Below are 17,183 nucleotides of genomic sequence, written 5' to 3'. Positions count from 1 at the left end.
TTTGAGATTTTATTTCACCATAGTCAGAATGACTAAAGTTTAAAAAAAAATATGAAAAATGCTGGCCTGGATGTGAGGAAAGAGGAAGATGTATTCACTGTTTGTGGGGGTGCGGACTGGCGTCGCCACTATGAAGATCACTGTAGAGCTTCCTCAAACAGCTTAAGCCACTTCATGACCCAGCTGTACCACTCTTGGGCATAGAGCTAAAGAGCTCCAAGTCCTACCCTAGAGATACCCACTCATCTGTGCTTGCTGCTCCTCTATTCACCGTAGCCGAGAAGCGGAAGCAGCCTAGATGTCCACCAACTGATGAATAGACAATGAAAGTGTGAAGATAATGAAAATTGGTGAATAGACAATGGGATATTGTTTAGCTATTAAGAAAAATAAAGCTACAAAATTTTCAGGTAAATGGATGGATCTGGAAACAATTACTCTGAGTGAGAAAACCCAGACCCAGAAGAGAAGCATCACATGTCTGCTCTCATCTGTGAATGTAAGCTTTCAATATTCAGATATTTGTGTTTCATTTGGAGCATTCATAGGTGGCAGGACATTCATTACTCGGGCTATTTGGAGGGATTTTCAAGTTAGGGAAGAGAGAACATACTTGTTTTAAGGGTTAAAAGGGAATAATGAAACTGGAAGGGTTAAATTTGCGTGGAGGATGTAGGGTAGGATAGAGGAGGGGTTATGGAGAAGGACAAGTAACACTAAAGACCTTTCAAAAAAAGTACAACACACACACAACACACACATACACACTGATTTAATATTCAGGCTATGGAAGAGTTTAGTTTCCCTGTAATGCAGTGGTTCTCAGTCTTTCTAATGCTGCAAACCTTTAATTTACAGTTCCTCATGTTGTGGTGATTCCCCCAACCATAAAATGATTTTTGTTGCTACTTCATAGCTGTAATTTTACTACTGGTATGATTGATAATGTAATGTAAATTACATTAATGTAAATATCTGTGTTTTCTGATGGTCTTAGGCAACCCCCCCAGAGGGGTCATGGCTCACAGGTTGAGAACCACATTACAGTGCAATGGATCAACAACGCCCCAGTTAGACCCAGAGGTTAACAAAGAAGAACAGTGACAGGAATGGCTTACTTCCTTTGAAGCTGTCGCGTGAGGTACCATAGACCTCCAAACCTTACAGGCCATGGCCACTGCTCTTGGTTAGCCTCCAGAACATGGTGGTCAGACCTCATTGCTGAAGAAATGGCACATGAGTCACAGAACATGGAGGACCCAAACTGGTTCTCAACTGAATGCCTCCTTCATACTGACTAGATTTTATGGTACTAAGCATGCTATGTACACTTCCGGGGGAGAAAAATAATCATCAAACAGATCCTGTAAGCTACAGTATTCACCGGTCTGGCAATGCATGCTCATTAGTACAATGGTGGCACAAATATCATGTGACTAACCAACCACTTCCTGGTTGAATTTTAAGCTCTGTTTACAATATGAAACCCATATCTGGCACCAGGAACTTATGGCTAGATAGGTCACGGGCCCTAAGAGAGAATCTTGTACTTTTATTCTGTTATTTAGACATAGTGTTAAGCCCAGTCGTAATGTTGTATTTCAACTCTAATCTGAGAAGCTTCTATTTGCAGTAGATACTGTCTAAGAGAAACCCACCAACATGCGGTAAATCACAGACTGTGAAGTGCCTTAAATGGGTGGGCATCTACACCACACCTCCTTCTCCTAGGACTCAGGGATCACTGCGGGAGGGTGGGAGCGGGAAGAGTCGAAGAGCCAGGAGAGATGGATGGCACACGGTAACACAGTGTCTCCTGGACACAGGAGGACAGCTGCACATGTGAACCCACAGAGGCTGCAACAGCTTGCAGAAGACCATGCCAGCCCAGGCCACACCAAGTCACACCGTGGAGAAGCTGTTCATTTCTGGAGAGGGAGAGACAATTCTCCTCTACGGCTGCAGTCCTGGTAAGTTGACCCACACGGCATTGGAAAACTATACATCCAGTAAGATTTGGGCAGCACCGCTTTATCTTGATGAATTGGGAGGGGGGCGGGAGAAGGAGATAGAATACAAATTTGAGTGGGTTGGGGAGGGAGGATGGCAGATCTGGGAAGAGCTGAGCAGGGGGGCGGCAAATATAATAAAGACACATTACATAAAACTACTAAAGAAGTACTAAAATATTTTTTAAATAGGTAATCTAGGATGGTCTGTGTGGGAACCTAGAGAATATACATATACGAATTGTTCTCCATTGCAGCTTTAGGTAAATACTCTCCCCTAGGTATTTGAAGATATAAGCCAGGGACGTGTCCATTTATCCCAAATCCAGTGGACACATGTAAAACTTTCTGAGGGCTATCTGAGATATTTGTTTAATTTACTAGGAGACAGGTAAAGGCAGGCACACTAAAGTGCTGCTTAAAGCCATTCCTTGCGTCCATCCCTTGTCATTTGATAGAATCTTGGTATTTTGTTATAAACCCCAGATGTACAGATGGGTTGACATTAATGAGATTAACCTGTTTCACAACTTCAAATATTCCCCCAAGCAGATATTCTAGTTTTTACCTTTCCAGGCTTTAGTGTTTCTGCCGAAGATCATTTGTAAAATAGTAGTTTCAGGTCAATCGTTGTTATAAAAAAAAAAAAAAAAAAAGTGACGTACTAGTGGGCTGGATGCTGTGGAAAGATGAGAGATGTCAAGGGTTTATATTGGTCTCTCATAATAACATAAACCAAATAAAACCCTATAAGGTAGTATAACTATCTCTAAAATAGCTCTTCTTGGTCTCAAGGAAGTTATCCTGATGTTGCCATTTAGGATACAGGGCTTCAGTACCCATGTCGCATGTGTCTTAGTCTAGACCCCATGCTGTCCCAGACATGCTTCTAAATGTTGAGGGCAGCGCTGGGTTTCCGTGTTTCTGTGCCTCTCTGCAATAAGCTTTCATGTGGATAGTTCCAGGGAAGGAGATGCCGTATTAAGGGAGAGATACATAGATGCTTAGAGGTGTGTCGGGCTGGAGTCTGCCTCCAAGAGGACACAATGGGGCTGAGGAGAGGGCTAGAGACCTTTTATGGCTCACTAATCCCGTACTCACCTCTCCAAGGTTCTTGTGACTCAAGGGCACACTCTATGGAATGAAGGAGCTTACAGGGAGGTAGGGCTCCCAGGTTCCTCTGCTGCCACCGTTCATGTTAGTACCTGGACCCTTCTCCTGTACCCAGCTCCTATTCTCCTGCCTCAATTCTTCTATTTAGAATTTGGTAGAAATTACGCTAACAAAGTTATTTCATATCACTGTTTACAACTTAATGATACTGCCAGGTGACAAAGGTTAGTATTAAAATATTAATACTGTTAAAATTTCAGCCAGTTATTAATCATACCTATGTTGTTTACAGCACTTATTAATATATAGTTAAGTTATTCATATTGGCCAAATGTTAAGGATGGGCACTATATGAATGGACAAAAGGACACAATGGGACTAAGAAATAAGAGTGTATCTTAAAATTCTATATTTAGATACAACACATGATGGTGCATGCCTGTAATCCCAGAACTTAGAAAGCCGAGGCAGGAGGATTGCCACAAATATTAGATCAGTTTGGGCTACATGATGATTTCCAGGGAATCCTGGGCCACATGGTGAGTCTTTGTCTCAATACAACAAGAGAATTCTGGCATATATGACAGGATCAAGCCTTTTATTATGATACTCAGGCCTTGAAAAAATGCTATTATTGGGAGGATCTAAAGATAGTAGACATTAAGGCACATAGAAAGGAAAAGAAGCCCTGGACGTGGACTGTGGTTGAGGCCTCTTGCCAGTTGAATTTAGGACAATTAACTTCTGCTGTGGAGGTTCCCTACACAGAGAAACTATCTCCGTTTATGGTGGTATTTCAAATAAAAATGATCAAGTAACAATAAACTATGATTAGATCCTAAGTATTGATTACCTTTCCGTATGGCCTTTTTCTTTCCCAGCTATGAACCTTCAAATATCTAGATGTATCACAAGAAACCCCACTGGCAGTAAAATAATGAATAAGTTAAACAAAAATAACCCCGTCTTCACTGCCTTGTGTAACTCTTGAGGCCCATTACAACTTCCAGAAAGCTATGACATCTTTTATTTAAAGAAGGAGGAGGAGGAGAAGGAGCAAACTTTTGCGATGTAACTTCAGAACAATCTAAATTGTCCAATGCCTTTGACTAAAACAATTAAAGATGGCTTCCTTAAGATCCCCACATCCATGCTCTCAGTTGTGTCTTATTCTTTCCCCTATTCCTTTCTTTCTTTTTTTTCTTTTTAAAAATATTTATTTATTTATTTATTTATTTATTTATTTATTTATTTATTTATTATGTATACAGGGCTCTGCCTGCATATACACATGCAGGCCAGAAGAGGGCATCAAATCACATTATAGATGGTTGTGAGCCATCATATGGTTGCTGGGAATTGAACTCAGGACCTCTGGAGGAGCAGTCAGTGGCCTTAACCTCTGAGCCATCTCTCCAGCCTGTCTCTCTCTTTCTATTAAGTAAATGCATAGATCTACGCTAACATTTGTTGTTAATAAGCTTCAATTTTGCCTCATAAGTGTTTGTCTGAAAAGTATAAAGTCCAGTCCCGTTTCACGCCCTGAGTAGAAGTCTCTGGAAGGAATCCCTCAGGCAGCATGGGGATGGAGTCTCCGACTTCAGTTAACCCGACTCTAACTCTCTTCCTTCTGCAGTCAAACACAGCGGAGAATCAGCAAGGGGCACACAGCAGAGTGTAAGGATGAGGCATACCACTTTAGCAAGCTTCTTTACCAGCCTTGACATTTCTGAGAGTGGCGAGTGAGGATGCAGGTGACAGGATACCCAGGTCTCCGTCTTCCTGCCTCTGCAGCACGACTCTAGCCTTTCTGCACGTCACTGCCATTTTACAGTCTACCCTCTCACCAAAAGTAGACACAACGCTCCAGTGAACAAAAGGGCCGGCCGAAAGGACACTGTCCTCCGTAAGGCCATGTGCTGCAGGAATGCTGCAGACACACAGAAGGCCCCTGGGGCCCAGGGGAAACCAAATCATCTTCTTGGTCACACAGGTCAATGAAAACCTCCCTTTGGTGATGAAGACTGGCATTTCCCAGCATGCTATTCCCAAGGAAGGTAAGAGTGTGTGCCTCCAGGGGACCCTCACTGTCCTCCATGGTGGGCAGCACAGTACAATGGTGGCCAGCCATGGTGGGGACACTTCCCAATGCAGCAGGACCTCCCAGGATAGTGCCACTTTCCTCTTTTCTCATGGCCTGATGCTGAGCCATGGAGTCAGAAATCATCAGGTGAAGGGCCTTTCCTTGTAGGAATTTGTGTCCATCACGAGGCTTGGATCAGAGATGTCCAGGGGAGCAGCTTTGGGGCACAGGGCACTAACTGGCTCCAGGAAGTGGTTGCCTCCCCTCTTGCTGCTTCTGAGGCATCATAGGAACCACTCTCTTTACTGTCACTTTTGAGTCCCATTGAAAAGAGGAACAGGAACGCGGGTTAATCGAGATCAAATTACATAAATGCCTGTTACCTAATGAAATGCAGAAATAAAAATGTGATGATGCTAGCAAAAAGCAGGGCAAATCCTAGCCAAGAAAACTGCCCCCAAAGGGCTATGGTATCTGGCTGACTGCCTGACTGGTATGAAGCTGGGGAGACATGGATTGAGGTCTCTGATCAGCAATGCCCAGGCTCTTAGCTCCTCAGGTACAATGTTTCATTTTAGGGGCAGTTGTCAGTGGGTCCAGAAAAGCTCAGACAGAGCACAGTGGGGACATAAAATGGCTGGGGCCAGTTTGGGGGCCAGCGGGACACAGCCAGCCAGTAGATGCTGCCTAGGCAGCCAGGCTAGCAGGCTTCCTCCTGTGGATGCCACTCTTGGACTGCCATCTCCTGTCTGCCCTGCTCTTGACCTCTCACTGCGTGTGCCCGTGGAAAAGGAGACCACTGTGGCTTTGTTGTGACCTGAGGGAGACCACAGCCTCCATGTTCTGTGTGTTTCTCAGCTGCCATGGTGCCCCAGACTGACGGGATCACCTCTGGAGTTTAAAATCCTTGGGCCTCTTTCTTGTGTTTGATTAGAAATTTTGTCAAGCACTTTACAAATTGATCCATCTCTGGTTTTAATTCCTTAACTTTTCTAACCCTTTCCCTCCATTTACCCTTTCTCACAGATGTCCTTACTCCACAGTGTTTTCTTTTATTTCTAGTCAGTCCATTCTCTTGATTTGTATAAATCAGGTCTGATGGTGGGTAGCATAAGCTTATCCCTTAATTCTGTCTCAAATTATTGGACATTTAATTACATTATGCCTTGTTTTTACTTTTATAGTTTTTTTTACATGTTTTATACACATTACAATGCATTCTGGTTACTCTCCTGGAAGCTTCTATTATTTCCTTCTTCTCTGTCCAGTCCCTTTAGTTTTTTACAGATGCTTTCCTAATATTTATTCCCTTGACCATCCTTTTTTTTTTTTTCAGCATCTTGTATACCCATACATTTTTTTCCATTTAGTATAATAAGAGACTTTTCTGATTAAGGTTGAGAGTATTCTTCGTCTGTAGGTGTAAACACAAATGTTTAGAAGGTGATTTGATGCTGTGTCAATTCATCTAAGTAACAGTTCTGGGTTCCCCTTTAGAATCTAAAACCTTTTCAGTCATTGGTTTTTGACCAGGTCTGTAGTAGTAGTCATGGCATCTTTCTTTTGCAGTAGGCCTCAAATCTAATTAGAGAGCAGTTAGTCATTGCCATAACAGTCACACCGCTAAAGGACCAAGAAGCTTTGCCTTGTTTGGAAGGTTTGTATTGTAGTTCCCGGGGTCCACAGCTGGGTAAGATTGTAGATGCCTTTACCCCTCAAAATAGCCCCCACTCCCCATTCCTGTCCCCGCAAAAGCAGTAGCAGCCTACATAACACCACCTGGCACGGGAAAGGCAGTCAACAGAGAAGCAGCTCCCCTGACCAATGACTAATAGAGAAATACTCCATGCCTGTTATTGCAGCTTTTGTTTTGTAACCCATAGAACAAGCATTGTCTAGCTTTGCTGGCTGCTGGCCTTCAATTTCAATCTCTCTCTCTCTCTCTCTCTCTCTCTCTCTCTCTCTCTCTCTCTCTCTCTCTCTCTCTCTCTCTCTCTCTCTCTCATGTTTCTTAGTTGGGTTGTTAGAAAGTTTCTGAAGATTTTCTGGTACTGCCTTCATTTTGATTAGCCCCCTTCTCCCAGTTCCTTCTTGTCCTCACCTCTGCACCCCCTCTCTCTGTTTGAACCCTTCCACTCCTAATATTTCCCCTCTTTATTGTCATTTTGCCTATGTACTACAATACTTTCTCCCTTCAGGCCACTCTACCCCATACACACTGCCCCCTTTCAATGTCCCCTCTCAAGCTTAGTGGCTTCTGGAGGTACTCCAAGTGAAACACATAAAACTAAAGACCTGAGGCTAGGAGCTAACGAAATAAAACACGCAGCATTTGTCTTTCTGCGACTGGGCTACCTTGTTTAGCGTAATTTTTTCAATTTCATCCATTTTCGTGCAAATTTTATAGTTTTGTGTTTCTTTATAGCTGTGTAAAAGTGTATTGTGTGTGTGTGCCATATAATGTCAGTAATAGCCCTAGCCACTCACTCTGTAGGCCCTCTGCTGGTACAAATGACACAAGCTAGTCACTTGGGAAGAGGGAACTTCAACTGAGACACTGTCACCACCAGACTGTCCTGTGGGCAAGCCTGCGGGGCACGATACATTTTCTAGACGAGCAGCCCAGCTCACGGTGGGCGGTGCCATGCTTCAGTGGGTTGTCTTGGGTAGTATTAAAGACTGAGGCTGAGCAAGTGACAAGGGACAAGCCAGTAGGCAGCACCCCTCCAGGTTCCTGATCTGGGTTTCTACCCTGGCGCCCCTGGATGATGAGCTACAAGCTGTAAGATGAAATAAATCCTTTCTTCCCCAAGTTGACTTTGGTCATGGAGTCTTATCACAGCAATAGAAACCCTAACTAAAGCAGATCCTTTAGCATAGACGCCCAGGCTGGGGCGTGTGGGAGATCTATTCTTAGTGTTTTAAGGAACCTCCAAACTGATTTCCAAAGTGGCTGCACTAGTTTATACTCTAACTAACAGTGTGAAAGAGTGTCTTTTCCCCAATATCCATGCCAGAAGTTTTTGTTTTGTTTTGTTTGTGTTCTTTATGATGACCATTCTAAATGAGCCAAGGGGAGACTCTTAGAGTAATTATTTTTATTTTTTCTATTTTTTGAATTTTTAATTAAAATGTAATTACATTACCTTCCCCTTCCCTTTCCTCCATGCAGCCCTCTCATGTTCTCTCCCTTCTCCCTTCACCCCTGCTATGTCCCCTTTACTGCTTCTCAAACTCATGGCTTCTTTTTCTTTCACTATTGTTACATATACATATTAAATCAGTTTAGTTTTGCTTGTATATGCACAATTTAAGGGCTGGCCATTTGGCAACGCATAACCAATTAGGGGGCTTGTTTCCAGAGAAGATTAATTTTACCTCTCTTAGCAGTTGCTAGTAGTTGTCTGTAGGTCTCTGTCTAGGGTTGGGGCCCTCTGAGGTTCCCCCCACCATGCTTTCATGTCCATTGCTGTTGTCATTGTTCAGGCTTTTTGTTTTTTATTTTATTTTATTTTATTTTTTTGCCACATCATTGTGGTGTAATGGGTGTGACCTTCCTGTCAATCTAGGAGATACAATCTCCTAGCAGACTTCCTGCACCCTCTTTTTTTCCTTTTTTTAAAGATTTATTTATTTATTATGAAGACAATATCTGCCTGCATGTATGCCTGCCTATCAGAAGAGGGCACCAGATTTCACTATAGATGGTTATGAGCCACTATGTGATTGCTGAGAATTGAACTCAGGATCTTTAGAAGAACCACCCAGTGCTCTTAACCTCTGAGCCACCTGTCCAGCCCCCTGCCTCCTCTTCTGCTGAGATCCCTGGGCCTTAGCTGTATGAATTGTGCTATAGATATACTAGTTAGGGCTGGACACCTATGGTCAGTTACTTTCTATCTTTTAATCAGATATGGGTTTTTGTGTGTGTGTTGTTTTTGTTGGTTTAAAATTTTTTTATTTAAATAATTTATTCAGATTACATGTAAATTGTTATCCCCTCACTTGTATCTTCCCGTTCCCCCCTCCCTCCCTCTTTTACCCTATTCCCCTCCCCTAGACCTCTGACAGAAAGGGACCTCCTCCCCCACCATATGATCACAGCCTATCAATTCTCATTCTGGTAGCCTGCTTCCCCTTCCTCTCAGTGCCACCAGGCCTCCCCACCAAGAGGAAGTGGTCAAATAGGGGGCGCCAGAGTTCATGTCAGAATCAGTCCCTGCTCTCCACAGAACTGTGGAGAATGTGCTGTCCATTGGCTAGATCTGAATAGGGGGTCTAGGTTTACTGCATGCATGGTCCTTGGTTGGTACAGTAGTTTGAGCAGATGGCCCTAGGTCCAGATCTGCCAGCCTTGATGGTCTTCTTGTAGGGTTCCAGGACCCTCTGGGTCCTTCCATTTCCCCATTCTCCCATACTTCTCTCACCTAGAGTCCCAATAGAAAGTCCCACCATCTATCCCAATCCCACGCTAAATGAAAACTCTCAGAGGACACCCCTGTTGGGCTAGTGTCCAAATACAAGTGAGTATATACCATGTGTATCTTTCTGGATCTGAGTTAACTCACTCAGGATGATCTTTTCTAGTTCCATCCATTTGTCTGCAAATTTCAAGATTTCCTTGTTTTTTAATAGCTGAGTAGTATTCCATAGTATAAATGTACCACAGTTTCTTTATCCATTCTTCAACTCAGGGACATCTAGGTTGTTTCCAGATTCTGGCTATTATGAATAAGGCTGCTATGAACATAGTTGAGCAAATATCCTTGTTGTGTGGTGGGGCATCTTTTGAAAATATTCCAAGGAGTGGAATAGCTGGGTCTTGAGGTGGTAGCCTTATTCCCAGTTTTCTAAGAAAGTGCCAGATTGATTTCCAAAATGGCTGTACCAGTTTGCACTCCCACCAGCAATGAAGGAGTGTTCCCTTTTCTCCACATTCTTGCCAGCACATGCTGTCACTTGAGCTTTTGATCTTAGCCATTTTGTTGGGTGTAAGATAGAATCTCAGAGTCATTTTAATTTGCATTTCTCTGATGACTAAGGACCTTGAGCATTTCTTTAAGTGTTTCTCAGCCATTCGATATTCCTCTGTTGAGAAGTCTCTGTTTAGTTCTAAGCCCAATTTCTAAATTGGGTTATTTGGTTTGGTGGTGTTTAATTTCTTGAGTTCTTTATATATTTTGGATTTTAGTCCTTTATCAGATGTAGGGTGGGTGAAGTTTTTGTTGTTTCTTGTTTTGTTTTTTTGTGTGTGTGTGTGTGTGATGGTCTCCATCTGCTAAGGAGATGCTTTTTTTTTTTTTTTTTTTTTTAATGAGGAAGGAGAATGACACTTATCTTTGGTTTAAGGATAAGTATTTAGAATGCTGCTAGGAATGATGTTGGTATGGTAAAATGGCAGTTGTGGGTTCTCTTCTGAGATCCATAATCCCACTAGCCCTGGCTAGTTTGCTAGTTTTCCAGTGTCCAGCATTGATTTCCCTCCTGTTGAACAGTCCTTAAATCCAATTAGCGAGCTGTGGTTACTACTAAGATATGAGTGGTGCCTTTGCACCTTTAGAGACATCTTGCCAGGCTGGTCATTGTGGTTTGCAGGCATCGTGCCTGGATAGGGTTATTGAAGGCTTTACTGCCTTGGCGTCTTTTATAGCACCTTCTAGCCCTATGCAAGCTAGTCTTCAGGGAGGAGGCTTTCAGGTCAGATCAGTTCAAATCTTCTGAGTCCTGTGTCTGAAGTATGTGGTGTCTTCTGAAACGGGGACTGACCTTCACCTTGTGCAAGGCAACTAAGGGCAGAAGCAACAGCTTATGGTATTTTGGGAGTTTCTTGAACTTCCTTGACCAACAACTCAAACAGAGATTTCTCATGCCCAGTGTTAAGATCTTTGTTAGATGATCTATATAGTTCTCGGGGGAGCATTGCCAGTCCAAGGAGCATAGCCCTGGTTAATACTTCACACAAATACACTTATGTGTTATATGTGAGTTTAGGTCAGTATAAAATAATGTTTCCTTAAGGCATTTTCAAATATTCTTCGTGTTAGTTCTCCCTCCTCCTTCCCCGTCCTTGCGTATTGACCTCCGTTTCCCACTTCCCAATCAAAGCCTACTCCCCAGTTTCCCATTTGTCTCTTCATATCTGCATTTCCCTACTGGTAAAGGGTGCTGAACTCTCAGAAAAAGAATTTCCTAGTCATTTAGTCATTTACAAGTTTTTTTTTTTTTTTTTGAGAACTCTCCATTTACTTTCTTGGACCATTATTTAGATGAATTGTTTGTTTTCTTGGCATTTAATTTGGTTTCCTTTGTATTCTAGATACTACCTCTCAGCCGTGTATCTGGCAAATATTTTCTCCCAATTTTGGAGCTACCTTCTCACTCAACAGTTAACTGTTGTACAAAAATGTTTTTAGTTTCATAATATACCATTTGTCAATGTTGGTCTTATTTCCTGTAATACTAGAGCCTAATTCAGAAAGCCTTTACCTACACCAAAGTGTTAAAGCACACTACATACTGTTCCCTCTAGCAGTTTCAGAGTATCAGGTCTTATACTGGGGACTTTGATCCATTTGGAGTGAAGTTTTATGCAGGGCAAGATGTAGTGTTCTAATTTTATTCTTCTACATGTTGTAACTTTGTCTTTTAACCCTGTTAATATCAGAAAAATATTAGATAAAAATGAGTAAACATTTACATTTGGGCATTCTTTGCTGATAATGTTCTTAGTCTTCATTAGAAGAATGATTATCTTTTGTATGTTCAAATCCCAAGGAGTCACTTAAGTAAGGGCATCTTTGAGATTTCCTATACCCACATCTAGCCACAACTCTACCTCAAACGCTCATCATAATTGTAATCCTCAATCTATTTTTGGACTATACTGAACCTCCTTGGAAAATTAAAACCCTGAATGTTTTTGAGAGACTCCAAGGTGGTGGTGCCCAGTGCAAATGATGTCTGAGTAGCAGGAGATCATAGACTGCAGATCAAGTGAGTGGCTGGGCTGCAAACTCCAAAATGCCAATGTCTGTGTTTCCTGGGACACACAGTTCCAGGATCCTGTGGATGGTTGCTGGGGCCAAGGAGCACACACGGTCCCAGGCTCCAGTCACTTAGCACCTTCTGCCTATCTGAACACAGCTCTTGAGTTCCAAGGATGCACAACTCCATCCTCCAGACATCAGACTCCTCCTGCCCCCCTAAGGATGGTTCCTGAATAGCAGGGACACAGCCTCCAGTCCTCAGGTCCACCCGTCCCCCTGTGGAGACCTGCTGGACAACAGGAGAATACAAGGTGTCGGTCCAAGATGGTGGGCCCAGCCTCAAAGATTCTGAGTACAAGGAGCTCAGTGACTGCCTAGCAAGCAAGAGCCTATACTGCTGACTCCAAAATGGCAGAGTTAGTCCATGTTTTCCTCGAGAGAGGAGGGGAATCTCAGCTGCTGGACACACACAGTTCCAGCTTCAGACCTCCCAGATACTCTCACCATCCTGAGGACTATTCTGAATTCAGGAGACACACAGATCCAGCTTATGATTCACTGGGCTACTAGCCATCTTGAGGAGACTTGCCAGACCTCAGGATCGCATGAGTTAGATGCTTACACCTTTATCCCCTGACTTTAGGTCCAACTAGGATACAACCAGCAGAGAAGAGCTGACGGCTATTCAAGGAGACCCAGATTCCAGCCCATGACCCAGGCCTCCACCCACATGCCTGAGAAGCCTAGAGGGCTCCAGGAACAACCATCACAATCAACAAAAATCAGGATAATATGGCACTACCAGAACCCACCCATACTAATACAGAAAAACCCTGGATATCCTAACACAGCTGAAACACAGGAAAATGACCTTAAATCTATGATTATGAAGATGATAGAGGCCCTTAAAAAGGAAGCAAATAAATCCCTCAAGGAAATATAGGAAAGTACAGTTAAAAAAAAATAGAGGCCTTTAAAGAGAAAATGAATAAATCACTTAAAGAAGTACAGGGAAATACAATCAGCTGGTGAAGGAAATGAATAAAAAATTTTAAGACCTGAAAATGCAAATAGAATCAATTAAAAAAAAACACACACTGAAGAAATCCTGGAGAAGGAAAATTTAGGAAAGAGAGCAGGAACTACAGAGGTAAGCATCACCAACAATTATAAGAAATGGAGGAAAGAGTCTCAGGCATAGAAGATACAATCAAAGAAACCGATACAACTGTCAAAGAAAATATTAAATCTAAAATATTCCTGACAAAAAAACATCTAAGAAATCAAGGACACAATGAAAAGACAAAACCTAAGAATAATAGGAATCAAAGAAAGAGAATATTCCTGACTCCAAGGACCAGGAAATATTTTAAACAAAATTATAGAAGAAAACTTCCCCTAACCTAAAGAAAGAAATGCTTTTGACATACAAGAGGCTTACAGAACACCAAATTGACCAGGAAAGAAATTCTCCCTCCATATAATAATCAAAACACTAAATGTTCAGAACAAAGAAAAAACATTAAAAGCTGCAAAGGAAACGGCCATGTAATATACAAAGGCAGACCTATCATATTCTCAGCAGAGACTCTAAGAGCTGGACGAACCTAAGCAGATATCTTACAGCCTCTAAGAGGCCACAGATGTCAGCCCAGACAACTATACCCAGCAAAACTTTCAATTACCATAGATGGAGAAAACAAAATATTCCATGATGAAATCAAATTTAAATAATATCTATGAACAAACCCAGCCCTAGAGAAGATACTAAAAGGAAAAAATCCAACCCAAGGAGGCTAACTACACCTAGGAAAACACAGGAAATAAATAACTTCATTATAGAAAAACCAAAAGAAGACAAGCACACAGACACACTACCACTACCAACATCAAAATAAAAGGAACTATCAACTATTAGTCATTAATATCTCTCAACTTCAATGACCCACTCTCCAATAAAATGACATAGGCTAACAGAATGGATGTGTAAACAGGACCAAACATTGTGCTACATACAAGAAACACACCTTAGCAACAAAAATAGACTTGACCTCAGAGTAAAGGGCTGGAAAAAGGCTTTCCAAGCAAACAGACCCAAGAAGAAACCTGGAGTAGCCATCCTAATATCTAATAAAATAGACTTTCAACTAAAAAGAGATAGGGAAATGTACTTCATTCTCATCAAAGGAAAAAATCTACCAAAAGAACATTTCCATTTTTAACATCTGTGCCCCCAAAAAAGGGCACCCACATTTGTAAAAGAAACATTATTAAAGCTTAAATCACACATTGTTTTCCCACACATTAATAGTGGGAGACTTTAACACCCCGCTCTCACCAACACACACATCATTGAGACAGAAACCAAATAGAGAAATAATGAAACTAACAGATGTCATGAATCAAGTGGACCTAATAGAAATCTACCGAAAATTTCAACCAAACACAAAATAATATGCCTTCTTCTCAGCATTGCATGGAACCTTCTCCAACATTGACCATATAGTTGGTCACAAAGCAAGCCTCAACAGATAGTATACATAAGTGGCCCCCAAAATTCTACTCTTACATCTGGTAAACACTTTAAGTGGCTAGATACAAAATTAACTAAAAAAAAAAAAAATCAATAGCTCACCTGTATACAAATGGGCTGAGAGAGAAATTAGGAAAAGAAAACTCTTCACAATAGCCACAAATAATATAATGTATCTTGGTGGAACTCTAACCAAGCAAGTCAAAGACATATATGACAAGAACTTCAAATCCCTGAAGAGAGAAATAGAAGAAGATACCAGAAGTTGGAAAGATCTCCCATGATCACGGGTAGATAGGATTAGCATAGCTGAGACTCCTACTAGCAGGGGTCATGGAGACAGAAGAGGCCACCCTATAACTAAATAGGACTTTTAGTGGAAGAAGAGGAACACCAGCCCACCCACAAAAACTTTGACCCAAAATTAACCCTGTCTACAAGATGTGCCAGGATAAAAATAGAGCAGAGATTGAGGGAATGTCCAACCATTGCCTGGCCCAACCTGAGACCCACCCCCATGGGAAAGAGTCAACCCCTAACACTATTAATGATACTCTGTTATGATTGTAGATGGGAGCCCTAGCATAGCCGTCCTCTAAAAGGCTCCACCCAGCAGCCATTTGAAGAGATGGTAAGACTCACAGGAAAACATTGGGCAGAGCACAGGGAGCCTTGTGGAAGAGTTGGGGTAAGGATAGAAGGACCCAGAGGGACAGGAGCTCCACGAGACCACCAAAAGAGCCAACTAACAAGGCCTAAGGGGCTTGTGGAGACTGAAGCATTGAGCACCATGCATAGATTGGACCTAGACCCCTAGCCAATGGGTAGCTTGGTCTTCATGTGGGTTCTCTAGTAAGGAGAGCAGATATTGTCTCTGACATGGCCTCTGCTGCCTGCTTTTCAATTACTTCCCCCTGATGGGGCTGCCTTCCAGGCTACTATGGAAGAGGATTCGCTCAGTCCTGGTGAGACTTGGTATATGGGGGTAGGTTTGTGGTGGAGGCTCCCCTTTTCTGAGGACTAGAGGAGGAGGGAGAGGGAAGAGAGAGGGAGGGTAGGACCAGGAGGAGAGAAGCAACGGGGCTACAGTGGGGATGTAACGTGAATAAATGCGTTAATTAATTAATTTAAAAATTAAAACTCCATTTCTATGTTGTTACCTTTTTTGGTAAGTTAATACATTCCCAAAGGTTTTTCCTAATAGTCAACAGGGTGTTGGATCAGACACGAGGGCAAATAATGAGTGACTATTAGAGAGAGAATAAATCTCAAGATAATTTTAGTTCTTCTGCAGCATTTCCAATTCTCCACAATTATGAAGTTCTCATCAATCAGTCTTGTCTAATATTTAAAATAGACAAAGCATTTAAAAAACTTTTTAATTGGTTCTCTGTGGATTTTGCTTCCCGCACCCCAGTCTCACTCATCTCTCTCTCTTCCTTCATACCCACCAACTACTCTTGCAACCTCCTCCACAACAGAGGGAAAACACATTGTTGAAGCTGTAGTGTGCCACAGTTCTTTGCTTCAACTGTTCATTGCAATGACTTGTTGGTCTGGTTCGAGGCCGCTGACTTCTGCTACTCTGTCAACGCTGGAACCTCACTGGGACTCTTCTCAGATATCCTGTTGTTGCCCGGTGTCATGGAGATCCTGTAGTTTTGGATCTGTAGGACTGGCCCCTTTATGCACTCCAACAGTCCATCGATGGGGTAGAAGATGTTGGGGTGGGCCAAATGAAAGCCTTGGACCTGGGCTTGAGAGGTATCTGAGCTGGTCAGTCTGCCGGCTTTCCTGCTCTTGCACCCTTGGGGTGGCTCTCCAGCCACCCCTGCTACCAAGGCCGGCTCTACTCTGCTGTCCAGTGAGGAGCTGTGCTGCAGCTGATGCAGGGCCACGAACCTAGGTGTGCCCCCAGTGGCACCACAGGCCAGGACCCCACCATGGTCCCAGGAGGCACCACCGGTCACTCACATCAGGCTGTTCCTCCCTACCATCACGTGTCTGGTTCTGCCTCTCTTTCTTGTGCCCACATCATTCGGTTTCTCTTTCTCTTCCATTTCTCCCTTACTGACTTGCTCCTGTTAGTAGTGCCTGGGCCTCTGAGTATCTGAGATAATCTCAGGAGTGCTATGGTCTGCCACCCCAGGCTTGTGTGGCACCGGACTGGTGGTCAGTGGTCATCTCAAGCTCACTAATGTGAAGTCGCCCACATGCTCCCTTGTGAGGACCAGCTGTCTCAGGCTCACTCTCACCCGGGGCTGATGTTACAGGTGGGGTTCTTCTGGTCTCTGGCTTGTGCCTATCCTGGGAGCCTATCTGGACCTGCCTGGCACTGAACTGGTGGCATCGATGTAGTGGCTTTTTTTTTTTTTCCTTCAAGGAATCTTGGTTCCTGATTTGTCACCAAAACCATTTTGACAATGCAGCATTTTGAAAAAGACAATGCAGAAATGCAA

The 17,183-nt window shown here is 42.8% G+C and overlaps 1 pseudogene; it reads left to right on the top strand.

Annotated features, from left to right (window-relative positions):
• Positions 1 to 1,879: 1,879 nt before the first annotated feature.
• Positions 1,880 to 17,183, top strand: part of LOC127199055 (centrosomal protein of 41 kDa-like) — a 31,796-nt pseudogene continuing 16,492 nt past the window's right edge.

Source organism: Acomys russatus, chromosome 15 (genome assembly GCF_903995435.1).
Source record: "Acomys russatus chromosome 15, mAcoRus1.1, whole genome shotgun sequence".
Classification (NCBI taxonomy): domain Eukaryota; kingdom Metazoa; phylum Chordata; class Mammalia; order Rodentia; family Muridae; genus Acomys; species Acomys russatus.
This window is presented reverse-complemented; position numbering and strand designations above follow the sequence as displayed.